The following is a 15630-nucleotide window of genomic DNA, read 5'->3' as shown; positions in this document are numbered from 1 at the left end:
GACCCGGATCATTCCTGAGGATAAACATGATTGGCTTGCCTCCGTACACCTATCTTTTACAAAACAACTGTTTCTTTCCTCACAAATACACCATCCTTTCACTGAGTTTGGGCATATCTCGGAGAGAGCTTAACGTCTACTTTCCACCCTTTATGGTTTAGTCCAGGCTCTTGCCCATGGTGGCCTACCCCTCTAAACTAAGATGTGGTCGGCAGATTTGGGAAAGAACCTCTCAAGGGTGGATTGGCAGACCACATTTTTCTTCATCCACATGTCGTCTATTTCCTGCTATTTGCAGGAAAATAATTTAAGATCCTTTCCAGATGGTACAGGGACCCCTCTACATTACACAAAATCTTCCCATCTACCACTGCCTCCTGCTGGCGCTGTGGTATGTCTTCAGATACTTGCCTCCATGTCTGGTGGGAGTGCAAACGGATTCAACCCTTCTGGAAACCGTTATTTCAGGTGTATAACGCTATTTATGAAGAGTCTTTACAACCGACTCCAGAGATTGCCCTTCTCTCCATATTGCTGGGCTCTGTGGCCTCCCAGAAACGATGCCTTTATTTTTTTTTCTGCCTGCAGCTCGGTAACTTATCCCATTCTATAGGAAGACCACCAATGCTCCCCCGTTATCGTTGTGGGTCTCTATAGTGAACAACGTCATGGGAATGGAGAAGATGCTGGCGCTTGACAATAACACCTATGACAAATATAACGTTTTGTGGTCCACTTGGCTTCGCTTCTCCTCCTCTGATACACTGGCAGACATGCTCTCTACCCCCTCGAGCTCATCCCCACCTTAGCCTTGATTCATAACGTAGAACGATGGTCCCCTTAAGAACCGTTCCTATTCCTCCTGCCAATGCTTTCCCAGCAGACTTCTTCTCCCCTTCCTCTTTCTTTCTTGTTTTCCATTCTTCTCTGTCTCTACTCATTGTCTCTTCTCTTTTTATTTACTGCTTGGTTTAACTTCTCATATTTATTTTTTATTATGGTTAATTCCCCCCCCCCCCCCCCCTCATTTTTTCTTTTAATGTGATCTACAGAACACAACTCCCAGATCCACTATGAGAATTAATGTACTCCCCTATTTAATTACTGTTTTGCGTGAGCGCAACTGTAAGCGATAGCCACCTAGCCAACTCTCTGCCCTTCTTTTCATTTGATGTCTCATTTCTGTAATTGTTATGCTGTTCTTAACAATAAAAACATTTTCCACCCTAAAATTAGAAGAAAAGTGGTTTAACCTTAAACTGTGTAGAGGGTTGTTTACTGTAAGAGCGGTAAGGATGTGTAATTCTCTTCCACAGGCAGTGGTTTCAGCGGGGAGCATTGATAATTTAAAAAAACTATTAGATGGCTACCTGAATGACCACAACATACAGGGATATACAATGTAATACTGACATAAAAGCACACTGTGACAGACCTATCCGGGACCAAGGCTTTTGGAAGGGACTGAATGCGAGCTTCTTGCCCATCGATTATGGGCTCTGGCATTTGGGGGAACAGTGCTCTTTGTGAGCTGTATGCCTGGGGACCCCTGAGGTGTTACTTGGATTCAGGTCCGTGTCCCCCCCCCAAGACACACGGACTCTGGATATGTGTTTGCCATATTGTCAAGAGTGACTGAATCATACTGTTGGGACACAAACTGCTAGATGCTAATGTCATCAACTCCAGCCACCTGTCTGTTTTGTGTAAATGAGTCTAGTCTGGCTTGTAAGATTATTCCACACGTTGTTTGTGCTAATTAACCCTGTGTTTATGGTAATGTGTATTGAATAGTCAGTCAGTGCGCTAAAAGACATAAAGTCTTACCCTGAAAGGTCTTATCTCTCAGACAAATATTCTGGGTCAATGATTTGATAATTAGTTTATGCTAATTAGGTTAGGATTTAGTCATCCTGCTGTATATATTTGTGGGAGATCTCAAATAAGACTATTCCTGATGTACTCCAAGACTGGTGTTGTCTAGTTCTTGGGGGTTCCAGATCCATTGGACTCATGTTCCAGGACTTAGGAAGTGGTATACTGATGGAAACACTCAAGCGGAGTGTGGGGGATGGGTTCCGTCACACAGACACACACACACACAGGTTGGACTTGTGTCTTTTTTTTTTTTTCTGCGTCACCAACTATGTAACTTTTTGGCCTATGTAACTTTGTGGCAGAAAACGAACACTGCACATCACCCTGAAAATACCATCCCCACTGTGAAACATTGTGGTGGCAGCATCATGTTGTGGGATGCTTTTGTTAGACAGGGAAGCTGGGCAGAGTTGATGGGAAGATGGATGGAGCCAAATACAGGGCAATCTTCAAAGAAAAACCTGTTTGATTCTGCAAAAGGCTTGACTGGGGCAGAGGTTCACCTTCCAGCAGGACAATGACCCCAAGCATACAGCCAGAGCTACAATGGAATGGTTTAGATTAAAGCATATTCATGTGTTAGAATGGCCCAGTCAAAGTCAAAACCTAAATCCAATTGAGAATCTGTGGCAAGACTTGAAAATTGCTATGCACAGATGCTCTCCATCCAATCTGACAGAACTTGAGCTATTTTGCAAAGAAGAATGGGCAAGCATTTCAGTCTCTAGATGTGCAAAGCTGGTAGAGACATACCTAAAAAGACTTGCAGCGAAAGGTGGTTCTACAAAGTATTAACTGAATACAAATGCACCCCACACTTTTCACATATTTGTGAAAAAAGTTTGAAATCCTATATTTCCTTTTTTCTTTCCATGTCACAAGTATGTGCCACTTTGTGTTGGTCTATCACATAAAATCCCAATAAAATACATTTTACGTTTTTGGTTGTAACCTGACAAAATGTGGAAAATTTCAAGGGATATTAATACGTTTTACAGACACTGTATGAAGCTCCTTCCTCTTTCCCACCCCCTCCAAAATAAAACTGTAGATCCCCCTACAAAATTATACCTTATTATCAGACCATTCCTTCCTCAAATCACAATTCTAATCTTATATCCTTTCATTTGCTTTTACAATAGTAAAATCTTATTATAAACTTTATAGACTTCTCACAACAGCTTATCCACATTAAGGCCATATATTACATTTTTTATCAACCTTCAAAATAATAAATACCCCAAACACAACATTAAATAAGAAGACCATCAACATTCGCAGATCTGCCAGTCCTGGAGCATCTAAACAGGATTTCCACAGTTTATCAAGCTTTCTTGCATATCTCCGTCTCGCATATGTAACGTTCTCTCACACTATTTTCAGGTGTCAGGAAAACCTTGCGAAAAATATATCTACTTGGTGTGATCACTAAATTGTAAAAAAATGTATGACTAGGAATAAATATGGCATACCTAGAATATTTGATTTACCTGGGCAGATCATTTTTACACTCTCCCACGCAGTACAACATTTTTTTTTTTTTTTTTTTTTTTACTAATCTTAAAATTAAATTAATAACCAAAATGAAGCAGACAGTAAGAATTGTTATCCCCTAACATTTACCGATCACTGTAGAAGTGCCTGCATTCATTGGCAGTCATCAGACCAATTCACCATTGCTCACTGCTCAAGGAACTCCTAGTAACCTCCAGAAGCAACCCTGGTTGAGAAAGGGTGCCATAGATGGGTTTGCTTGTCCATACCCCGTCTTACGGATGACAGTGATTTTATTTACTAAGAACAACTATGTAATCTTTCTCAATGTTACTTTTAGTGTTGTATTAATGGATCTGTTTTACAGTCACACTAATTTTAGAAAGGAAAAATGTTCTCTGGTTTGGAAATTATTATTATTTTTTTTTAATTGGCTCTGTTTCCGGCACTGATTCAGTGCACACATAAGAGTGCCAGCTGTATGCATTATGAGGGAACTTGTGTAACAATAGCAGCAGTTAAGTTCAATATTTTGCCTATAGGCTACCTTCTCATTTTCTTTGTTGCAACTATCCCCGTTTGTCTTGCAAAAAGCTCTCTGCCCACTTATCTGAGCCTGAAAAGAAAACTAGAGCTCTATGGTACAGCATGGCAGAACTTTTTTGTGTTGAGATCTAAAGATACACTTATAATAGTAAAGATTTGAAATGCTTTAAGCTGCTTTTGCTTTTCCATAGTCTTGTATATGGAGAGAATCAGTACTGATGCAAATAAGACAGTTGACATAGACCCTTGCATGGTAAGCTTTACTACACAGGGCCTTTTATTTTAATGCTACTAAGCAGATCTCTACTGCAAATGTGTTAGCCAAGGTTATTTAGCAGAGTTTATAATTTGACCAAGAAAATTAGAAGTAATGGGGCACAGCCCCTAGGCGCGATCTTCTCTTCTAATCTCATATAACTTTATCAGGAGCATATCTGCCCACTCCTGATTACTAGATTACATTGGTAGTATAATGAGGGGGCAGAGTCTAGCAACAGTAAGAGCTTTTCAAAAGAGTGACTGCAGTGGGCGGAAAAGTATGACTGGTCAAAAAGAACAGCTTCAGAATGTGTAATATAGGTGCTACATCATTCACAACTCATTGCTTTAGTGTGCTTTGAGTAGTTGGAGAAATGCATTGGTTGCCTTTTGTTAACTTCAACCTCTAAATATGCTTGTCACCTGTATGCCAGAGACCACTAGTATTTTCATATGAGGATAACAATGACTTCTTTCAGGTTTTCTTTTTGGCTATCCCCACATTTGTAGCATTTTGACTTCAGTAGGTGGTAGAGGAGATACGTTGTTATGAAAAGTTAAATTTTTCAATAAAGGTGGCTGTAGATTGGTAGATATCTACAGTACCTGAAATTAGGGGCTGGAGAGATATTGGCCTTCAAACAGGTTACCTCTGCACCAGTAATTGTCATAATCTTGCCAGCAGTACACAAGATGTAGTTTCTTTCCTCTATTTCCTAGCAGTGAAAAGAGTTGTCTCCTTGCTGATAGCAGTTTTTCAACAAATTGGAAATCATTCTGTGCCAGAGTTGCTCGAACTTAGGTTTACTTAGTCATTCAACAGTCATGCACATTGCAGAATGTTTATTGTGTATATATGAACTGTCCTTCTGAAATATCTAGTTGATTGACTTTCTTGCTGACCTTCTGAAACAAGCATGTAGATTAGGAAATCTGACTTTCCTGATCTGTATGCTTTTCCCAGGTCAGCATATCCGAAAGAACTAAAGACTTGGTCTGCTGTGGCCACTCGGCTAACATGCTTAGAAGGAGATCTGTAATGGTAGTTTCCATTTTCTCTATAATAAGTAGTTCTCTTCAACATGTAGAAGCATGTTGAAGATGCATACAAATATTGTGGGGGGAATTTACTCAAATCAAGCAGACAGATTCAGGAACAGTTGCACATAGTAACCAACCAGCTTCTAACTTCAGCTTATTTTGGTTAAGGCCCATTCACACAGGTTTTCCGATCAGGTCCGCCTGTCAGTTTTTCAGGTAAACCTGATCGAATACTCCTATTCACCCCTATGGGGCAGCGGATGTCAGTGGTGCCATATCCGCTGACGCCCTCTGCTCTCTGATCCGATCCTGTCAAGCAATCTAGACAAATGGTGACAATATTTTCCATCCGTCTGGTGGATCGAATTGGATCAGATGAAAACGATCAAGCGATCCGTTTTCATCCGATCTCCCTATAGAAGAGAGGGGGGCTCAGACAGGTCTGTCTCCCACACAGTGAGCGGAGACAGACCTGTCATCCGCCTGCTCAGCAGGGATCAGCGGAGCTATCCCCGTTGAGCAAAACTGAGTCCGCCATGCAGACCACCCCTGTGAAAGGACCATTAAGCTTTAAAACATAAACTGGAAGCTGATTGGTTGCCACGTACAGCTGCTCCCGATTCTGACTGCTCCAGTCCTAATTCCTTGTTTTTTTTTCTACCACAGTTTTTATGTATTTTTGTACTGATTTACAAAAGGTAAATATACTGTTCCTCTATATCTAAGGAGAACCTCTGAAATGAGGGGAAGCTCTGCTGATTTCTATTATCCACTATCCATTCAAAAATGTACCTCCTTTCTTTTTCATACATCATGGGACACAGAGTTAGGCTAATATTGATTACCTGCTGGGTTATACGCCATCTCTAGGTTAATGGACATTGGTAGACAAAGTCTTGGACAGGAAGTGGTCCCTTTATATAATCCCTCCCACACAGGAAGTACATCAGGTTTTTACCAGTATCTGCAAGGTGGATGGGCACGTTTGTTTGAGCTCCCTAAACTCCAGGTCTCTAGTCCCGCAAATGGTTCTTCAATGAATCAAGGGATTGACCGATCGGATCTATTTGACACAGGCTCAATATGCTTAGATAAATGGTACCCGAGCCTCACAAAGAAGACACAAGATCTTGCGAGGTTTTGCCTGTAATGCGACCTCAGGGCTCTGGACCCTGCAAAGTGGAATCCGGGACACCACAGCGCTAAGGCATTCCTTCAGGGTGCTGTACAGGTCCAAGGGAGTGGAACCTAAACCTAAAAAGGGTACCCAGTCCTTAAAGGTCCTCAAGTGCCAGGAACCCACCGTGATGGGTGAAGATCGGGCTCTTAGTTTCTAAACTGCCCTGCGCCTGGACGGGTAAGTGAAACCCCCTTATTTACTTATTGTAGGGTGTCCCAGTGATTGTAACAATCAGTCAAAAAACTATTAGATAAGCACCTGAACGACTGCAACATACAGGGATATACAATGTAATACGAACAAATAATCACACACATAGGTTGGACTTTCTTTTTGTAAATCCTTTATTTATTTCATAAGGCAAAAAAAAGGAACATAAGAACATATAATTTCCAAATATTTGATAACATATAGGATAATGATCTCAACAGTTCAAGTGTATCAAGCTTATATTGTTCATCTAACTCCTATAATTTCAATCGTATGTATAACATATTAGGCCTCTCCATTGCTTCCACCAGTCGACTACGCCTTTGTGTCTTTTCCTACACATTATCCCCTCTTACCTTTTATATATCCCCTACTTCTTGCCTCAGATTTTCCCCTATTTAATAATTCCATGAAAAACAACAAAACAAAACAAACAAAAAAGTTGGACTTTTTAACCAATAACGCCACAAAGCTCCTAGTTCACTCCCTGGTAATCTCACGCCTCGACTACTGCAGTTCCCTCCTTATTGGTTAACTTTTTACATAGGATATCCCCCCTTCAGTCCATCATGAATGCTGCTGCCAGGCTCATTCACCTTACAAACCGCTCAGTGTCTGCTACCCCTCTGCAAATCCCTCCATTGGCTCCCGCTCACCCAACTAATTAAATTCAAAATCCTAACAACTTACAAAGCCATCCACAATTCAGCCCCCAGCTACATCACTAAGCTAGTTTAAAATACCAATCAAATCATTCTCTTGGTACCTCCCAAGACGTCCTGCTCTCTAGCTCCCTTGTCGCCACCTCCCTTGCTCCCATCCTTTGGAACTCCCTACCCCAATCTGTCCGATTAGCTGCTCTTTACTGTTGGAGTGGTAAGGATGTGGAACTCTCTTCCACGGTTGCAACTTAGCAAGCACAATATACGGGGATATGGGAAAAGGTAGTGAACCACACACACTGAACTGGATTTCCTGGAGTCTTCAGTCTTATCTAGTATGTTACTATATGTAACTGTGTATGTTGAGTTGGCAGGGCAGATCATGTACTTCAATATATTGTGCATGGCCATTAAAAGAATGTATCCAAATCTGCTACTGTATGCTACTCCATTCAGACTGCAAAATGTCTTTGAGGCAGTAGCCATTGTATTTAATGTGCCTTCTGGCTACTGGATTGGACAAATAGCTTATGAATTTGCACAGTGGGTGACCATGAAAAAAAGCCTATTGATCCACTACAATTAAACATCTAAAGTTTTTACTGCTGTGTCCCTGTTGGAATAATGTCCTCACTTCCTATTCTGATGATGCCTTTATGTTAGAATATGGCAGACTCTACATAACTGCCATAAAGTAATTCTCCCCAGTAAGACAGAAGTAATAAAAACTGGAATGAGATCTCTTCCTTCCAGAATCCAAAACTAGAATAACCATTTTGGCTGTTGTAAAAAGAACACTGATTAATTTGACTATTTGACTATATAGGAATAATTAGTACTGACACAATGGGGTTGATTTACTAAAGGCAAATCCACTTTGCATTACAAGTGCAGTTGCTTTAGATCTGAGGGGAAGAGCTGAAATTAGGGGAAGCTCTGCTGGTTTTTTATCACCCACAATCATGTGCAAGCAAAAATAGTTTTTTTTAATTTTCCTTGCATGTTCCCCCCCCCCCCCAAAAAAAAAAAAAAAAAAAAAAAAATCTACAGTGACTGCACTTCTAAGTAGTGCAAAGTGAATTTGCCTTTAATAAATAAACTCCAATGTGTTTTATCTCCTTGAGGTAGTGCTACAATGGTTCCTTTTCCACCCTTGACTGCACAGAGAGAAGCCATTTTTTTAGATTCTTGTAGTAAAGCAGTTTCATTGTGTAGCAGTTTGGTGTATCCTGGTCCCTTTTTCAATTAGAGTGACTGCTAATTTATTTTGTGGAGAGGGATCGGGTGAGGTACCAATCCATACATTGCAATGGAGTTGGGGTGCCCTGTATGCCAGTGTGTCAATGTTGAAATGATGCTGCAGGAAACTGCAAAGGGTGCTGAGTCCTGAAGAAAATGCAGCAGAAGAGATCAACTAATCTGAACATGGCTTCAACAGAAATCCCATATCTAGGTTTTGGTTATTTGAGCCATACTAAACGGAGTCCAGAACCATATTTTTTTCCAGGAAGAGTATTTTGGGCTGTCTTTTACTCTTATGCCGCATACACACGATCGGAATTCTCGTCGGAAAAAGCTCTGATGGTTTTCCCGACGGAATTCGGCTCAAGCTGTCTTGCCTACACATGGTCACATCAAATTTCGATAGTTTATAACGTGGTGACGTACAACACGAATGATGGGACTAGAAAAAGGAAGTTCAATAGCCAGTAGCCAATAGCTTCTGTCTCGTAGTTGAATTGAGCATGCATGATTTTTGGCGTGTCGGAATTGCATACACACGATCGGAATTACCAATAGAAAGTTTTTCCGTCTGGAAAATTGAGAACATGCTATCAATTTTTGGCTGGCGGAAATTTGGACAGCTAAAGTCCGATGGACCATAAACACGGTCGCATTTTCCGATGAAAAGTTCTCATCTGTCTTTTTCTGGCCGGAATTCCGATATTGTATACGTGACATTACTCTTAATTTGGCCATACCAGCAAAACCTTTATTATTGCTTTATGTTTAGGGTAATGTATAGTCTTTTAGATACAGCGAGGTGGATTTACTAAAGGCAAATAGATTGCGCAGTTTGCATGTGCATTCACTAAAGAGCTTGGTAAATGAGGAGTCTTCACTTTGCAAAGAATACCCAATTATATGCAAGGAAAAAAAAACAGCATTTGTGATTGGATGATGGAAGTCAGCTGAGCTTCATCTCATTTACTAAGATCCCTTTCACACTGGGGGCGTTTTTCAGGCATTATAGCGTCAAAAATAGCGCCTGCAAAACACCCTAAAACAGCTGCTCCATTCACTCCAGTGTGAAAGTCGGAGGGCTTTCACACTGGAGCGGTGCGCCGGCAGGGCGTCAGAAAAAGTCCTCCCAGCAGGTTCTTTGGAGCGGTAAACGCCCCGCTCCTTCACTGCTGCTCTCCATTGAAATGAATGGGGCAGCATTGTGATACCGCCGCCAAAACGCCGCTCCAGCAGCGTTTTGGGGGCGGATTTAACCCCTTTTCAGCTGCTGGTGGGGGGGTTAAAACTGCCCCGCTAGCGGCCAAATAGCGCCGCTAAAACTACAGTAAAGTGGCACTAAAAATAGCACCCCTTTACCGCTGACGCCCTAGGCAGCGCAGTGTGAAAGAGCTCTAAGCGCTTTAGTAAATCCACCCTAGTATGTCTCAAACATCAGCTTGATGTAAACAATGATATCCATGTATGTTAAGGTTTAAAAAAAAAAATCTGTTTATAACTTTTAAATATGTATGTGCATGGAGGCAGCCTTTCTGCTCATTCCTTTCTCGGGTCTCTGCTTCCGGCTTTGAAGCGCTACACAGTGGTTGTGCTTTTACTGCTCTTTCTCACAATTGAACTCTGTGGTTGACCTCCTCTTTAAAAACAGCGCCCTTTGTGGGGCTGATACCTCAACAGTAGTTAAAGTGTTACTAATCCCACAACAGGAAAATCAGTCTGTATATGCAGTAAAGCATGCTTGTTATACTCACTGTGGCACCTAAGGGGTTATTCCTTTGCATTGTGTAAAAAGGCAGTTTGATTCTGTTTTCTCTAATCCTCCTTTTTACTGTCCCCAATCCACCTCCTGATAGTACAGAGCCTTGCGGGAACTCTGCACATGCTCAGTTTTTTGCTAGAGGTTTTTTTTTTTTTCTTGAGAGGGTGTATGTGATCAGCACAAGGCCAAATGGCACTGTCCGGAGTTGAGCAGCCTCATAGAACAATCAGAGAATGAAACCGTCTCCTACAAGCTTTAACCAGTGCTCAGCCAGACACTGATAGAAGTCACAAGACTGCTATAAATACTGATGAGAAAAAGTATTTAGCGGTTTATATTTACTAAAATTATTGCATTTCCATGTTCTGTGTATTGTGGGAGACCAGATATAGGGATTGCAGGGTTCTGGGTTTAGTAACACTTTAACCACTTAAGCCCCGGACTATTTGGCTGGCCAAAGACCAGAGCACTTTTTGCGATTCGGCACTGCGTCACTTTAACTGACAATTTTGCTGTCGTGAAATGTGTCTCCCAAACAAAATTTACGTCCTTTTTTTCCCACAGATAGAGCTTTCTTTTGGTGGTATTTTATTACCTCTGCGGTTTTTATTTTTGTGCTATAAACAAAAAAAATAGCGACAATTTTTAAAAAACGCATTATTTTTAAGTTTTTGCTATACCGTATATACTCGAGTATAAGCCGAGATTTTCAGCCTCTTTTTTGAGGCTGAAAGTGCCCCCCTCGGCTTATACTCGAGTCATCGCTGTGTGCCCGCTCGATCAGCGTGTCGAGCAGACAGACAGCGGCCATTCTAGAATTCAAAAGCCGCGCCTCCGGCTCCGCCTTCGCCTGTGATAGGCGGAACACTGAATTTCCCAGCAGCCTGTGTTCCGCCTATCACGGGCATCGTCTCATCCTCGTACTACGGACGAGGATGAGACGATGCCCGTGATAGGCGGAACACAGGATGCTGGGAAATTGAGTGTTCCGCCTATCACGGACATCCGATAGGCGGAACAGCAGTCAGTGGGAAATTGAGTGTTCCGCCTATCACCGACGGAGGCGCGGCTTTTGAATCCTAGAATGGCCGCCGACGAAGAGCTGAAGGACGGAGGCTCGGCTCGGGACGGGCCGGGCCGGGCCGGGACGGGCCGGGCCGGGACGGGACGCAGGCTGGACGGGACGCAGGCTGGACGGGACGCAGGCTGGACGGGACGCAGGCTGGACGGACACAGGCAGGCTGGACACAGGTAGGCTGCACGGACACACACACACACACACACACACACACACACACACACACACACACACACACACACACACATGGACACACACACACACACAGGGATGGATGGACCCACAGGGATGGACGGACACACAGGGATGGACAGGCATGTCTCACCCTCGGCTTATACACGAGTCAATAATTTTTTCCAGTTTTTTGGGGGTAAATTGGGGGCCTCGGCTTATATTCGGGTCGGCCTATACTCGAGTATATACGGTAATAAATATCCCCCAAAAATATATAAAAAAAAAAAATATTTTTTTTCCTCAGTTTAGGCCAATGCATATTCTTCTACATATTACATAAAATCGCAATAAGCATTTATTGATTGGTTTAAGCAAAAGTTATAGCGTTTACAAAATAGGGGATAGTTTTATGGCATTTTTAGTCATTTTTTTTTTTTATTAGTAAAGGCGGCGATCAGCTATTTTTATCCGGACTACAACATTATGGTGGACAGATCGGACACTTTTGGCATGATTTTGGAACCATTCACATTGATACAGCGATCAGTGCAATTAAAATGGCATTGATTATTGTGTAACTGTGACTGGCAGTGAAGGAGTTAACCACTAGGTGGCGCTGTAGGGGTTAAGTATGTCCTAGGGAGTGATTCTCTGTTGGGGGAGAGAGGCTGTGTGTGACACAACACTGATCACCGCTCCTGATTACAGGGAGTTGTGATCAGTGTCACTAGGCAGAACAGGGGAAAATGCTTGTTTACATTAGCATTTCCCTGTTCTTCCTCTCTGTGAGACGATCGCGGGTATCCCCGCTGACATCGAGATCACGCTTGCGAAGCTCCCGGCAGGCGCGCACGTGCCCGCAAGCCGCCTATTACAGGGCAACTTACAAGTATGTGGTTCTGCCTGTACGTGCCCTTCTGCCGCAGTATATCTGCGTGAGGCGGTTGGGAATCGGTAAAGTGGAATAGTCAGAAAATGAAGTCCTGCTATATCACTTCAGGCTGTCCCCTTTTGCAGGTATAGCTATGAAAAAACATTTTAAAAAAAGTGGCTATACTGTTTAAAGTCCAGTAATACACTCTTTCACCTTAATTTGCACATGCTCAGTTGCTCTTTATTTTTAAGCATTGACAAACTTAAAGGGGAATTAAACCCTCCTATCCTTTACAGCCAAGGAAGCGGCTTCTGTTGATGCAACTACCATGGTGCTACACATGTGATCAGTTATGGGAAACCAGCCATTTGATAGTTTGACAGTTTGGTTGAGGACACAAGCAAATGTGACAGTTAGCAATCCTGGGCGTTTAGTTCTGCTTTATGATGAAGGGCCGGTTCCCCCTGCTGCGATGTCAGACATCGCATGTGATTCAAACCACTGTGCAAATCACATGCGATGTCTGTGCGATGCAAAGTCAGCCATACAGATTGTATGGCTGAATTTGCATTGCATTCGGACTCGAGCAGGACCGTTTTTTGGTCCGCACCAGAATCAAGATCACACTTTACTGCTGTTCAGGGGCTCTGAGCTTCAGCAAAATGGCAGTCTCCAGCAAGAAGAAACCGGAGCAATGTGGAGGCAATTTTAAAGCACATGCTAATGTTGGTAGCATAATTATTAATGTGGAATGCATGTTCCTTAAGCACTTCCTGCCCGGCCTATAGCAAAATGATGTCATATGACGTCCATCAGGATAAGCTGTGATCGGTGGTGCGGCATGTCAGTCTGACACACCGCATCACCGATCTCGGTAAAGAGCCTCTGACGGAGGCTCTTTACCACGTGATCAGCTGTGTACAATCACGGCTGATCAGAATGTAAACAGGAGCCGTTTATTGGCTTTTCCTCACTTGCGTCTGATAGACGTGAGGAAAGCCGATCGGCTGCTCTGGGGGGGGGGTTGTGCTGATTATCAGCGCAGCACCCCATCCCCCCCCCCCCCGCATGCCCGCCCAGGACCACCTGGGATATGCCAATCAGCTACCCATCAGTGCAGCCTATCATTGCCACCTCATCAGTACCATCTCATTGGTGCCGCCTTATCAGTGCCCGTCGGTGAGGAAAAAACTTGCTTTTTTACAAAATTTTATAACAAACAAAAACTTTTTTTTTTTCAAAATTTTTTGAATTTGTTTTAGCAAAAAATAAAAACCACAAAGGTGATCTAATACCACCAAAAGAAAGCTCTATTTGTGGGATCAAAATGATAAAAAATTTGTTTGGGTACAGTGTAGCATGACCACGCAATTGTCATTTAAAAAGTGACAGCGCTGAAAATTGGCTTGGGCAGGAAGAGGGGTAAACCTTCATGTAATAACAAAAATTTGAAAGGAACAAGCATGTAAAATGTTATTGTCGCCCTATTGTAGGTTAAATTCCCACTAGAAATACACTGTTCTTTCCTTTCAGTATATGTCCATTTTACCCCTTCATGACTAGAGGTCATTGAAACCTAGATGCCCAGACCACATTAAGCAATGTCTGTATGCTCAGTTAACTATTGCACCTCTTCAACTGTTATTGTGCTTCTCTGTGTAAGGCACAATGGCAGTTAAGCGAGCAGGTTTTTTTTAAATAATCCTATCCATGTGATGATGATTACATGATCAGGAACCAATCTTTGTGGTTTTGGGTAGTGTTAAACCAGTGATAGCATGGTCTCAGAACTTGTAGTTGGTAGTGCTTCAAGCTATATAATAATAATTAAAGCGCAGTTCTGGACGTTTTTATCTAAAAAAAAAAAAAAATTATTCCCAGTAAAGTCACTGCTCGTTCTTTCACATATAGCTATCTTCAAATGTGTCCCCTTTTCTGTTGTTGTACAGCATTGATAGCTTACTTATTTCTCTTTTCTGTACAGCGTGGCCAACTAGACTGCGGGCATGTGAAGCACGATGTGTCTCTCCTCCAGGATTCGGTGCATGCTGGCTACCCAGCATACACCTCCCGATCTCGTGCATGTGCAGTGTGATGGAAGGGCGCCCCACTGCATGTTGGCCAGGTTTCCATAGACATGGCGGCGTTGGAGAAAGTTCCCGTCCCATTACTATGGAAACCTCTTGTATCAATCTAGGAACCAGGAAGTAAAACAAGTGGCTGGCTATTGCCATTGACTCCTGGGATTGATGAGATTCCTCTCTCAGGAGCCAGTGAGTGGCCGGAAATGATGTACCTTGTCACAGCCAGGTACACAGGAAGAGGATACATATGCCATGTGGTAAATCCGTGTAAAAAACATGCGTTTTTAACAGTCAAGAATGAACTGGATGGAGCAAAGTTTTAAAAGTGGCCAGAACTCTGCTTTAAATACAGATTGTGGGCAGTTAGTGATTGTAAACCCTGCTACACCACTTTTTACCTACAAGTAAGACTATAATAAGGCTAATGTGTAGGTACTGGAAATATCTCCTAAACGTGCACTGTTTAGGAGATATTCAGTATATGCGCTGCTGCCGATGTCATGGGCACATGTGCACTGAAGAAATGGCCGCTGGTGCCGTTTCTTCAATAGCTGTGCTGTGACAGGAAGCTCTTGGAGTGACATCAGCTCGGCTCCAGCCAATTACAGCACCGGAACCACGAACACGGAAGTAACTCCAGTGTAAAATGTCCACGCTGTACTTGGAGGGCCGACGCCGATTCAGAGCATCGTTCTAACTTTAGTATATCATAATGAGCTAGTATGCGATGCATACTAGCTCATTATGCCTTTTGCCTTGCAGGGTATGTGTTTTTTTTTTTTTTTTTTACACAACCTCGGTAAGGTTAATATGTTAGTAAACCGCTGGTTGACAATTACCCCCCCCCCCCCCCTTTTTATTTTTTTATTTTTCCTGACCTGCAAGGTAAAGCCATAATGCTAGTATGCACTGCACTTTGTCATCGATTGAGGCCACTTTCATCTTCACCCGTCTTCCTTCTGCTTGTATGGACTTTGACTGTGTGACTGGGCAAAGCCGCGATGATGTCACTCCTGCACATACGTCGGTGAGCCGCCGTTTATGGCACAGGACTGGGGGGCCATTCCTTTAGCGCGCATGCACCGAATAGGTCATTAGCTGCATATATAGTCAATTTCCTAAACCGTGCATGTTTAGGAGACATTTTCAT

The 15630-nt window shown here is 42.7% G+C and overlaps 1 protein-coding gene across 4 annotated transcripts in view; it reads left to right on the top strand.

The window, feature by feature from the left end:
* Positions 1–15630, top strand: part of DCAF6 (DDB1 and CUL4 associated factor 6) — a 208167-nt gene that overhangs the window by 122505 nt on the left and 70032 nt on the right. The gene's annotated exons all lie outside the window — the stretch shown is intronic.

The sequence above is a fragment of the Lithobates pipiens genome, unplaced genomic scaffold, assembly GCF_037356315.1.
Source record: "Lithobates pipiens isolate NorthernLeopardFrog02 unplaced genomic scaffold, aLitPip1_a1.2 Scaffold_16, whole genome shotgun sequence".
Lineage (NCBI taxonomy): Eukaryota > Metazoa > Chordata > Amphibia > Anura > Ranidae > Lithobates > Lithobates pipiens.
The sequence above is the reverse complement of the archived record's forward strand: the minus strand, read 5'-3'. Positions and strand labels throughout refer to the sequence as shown.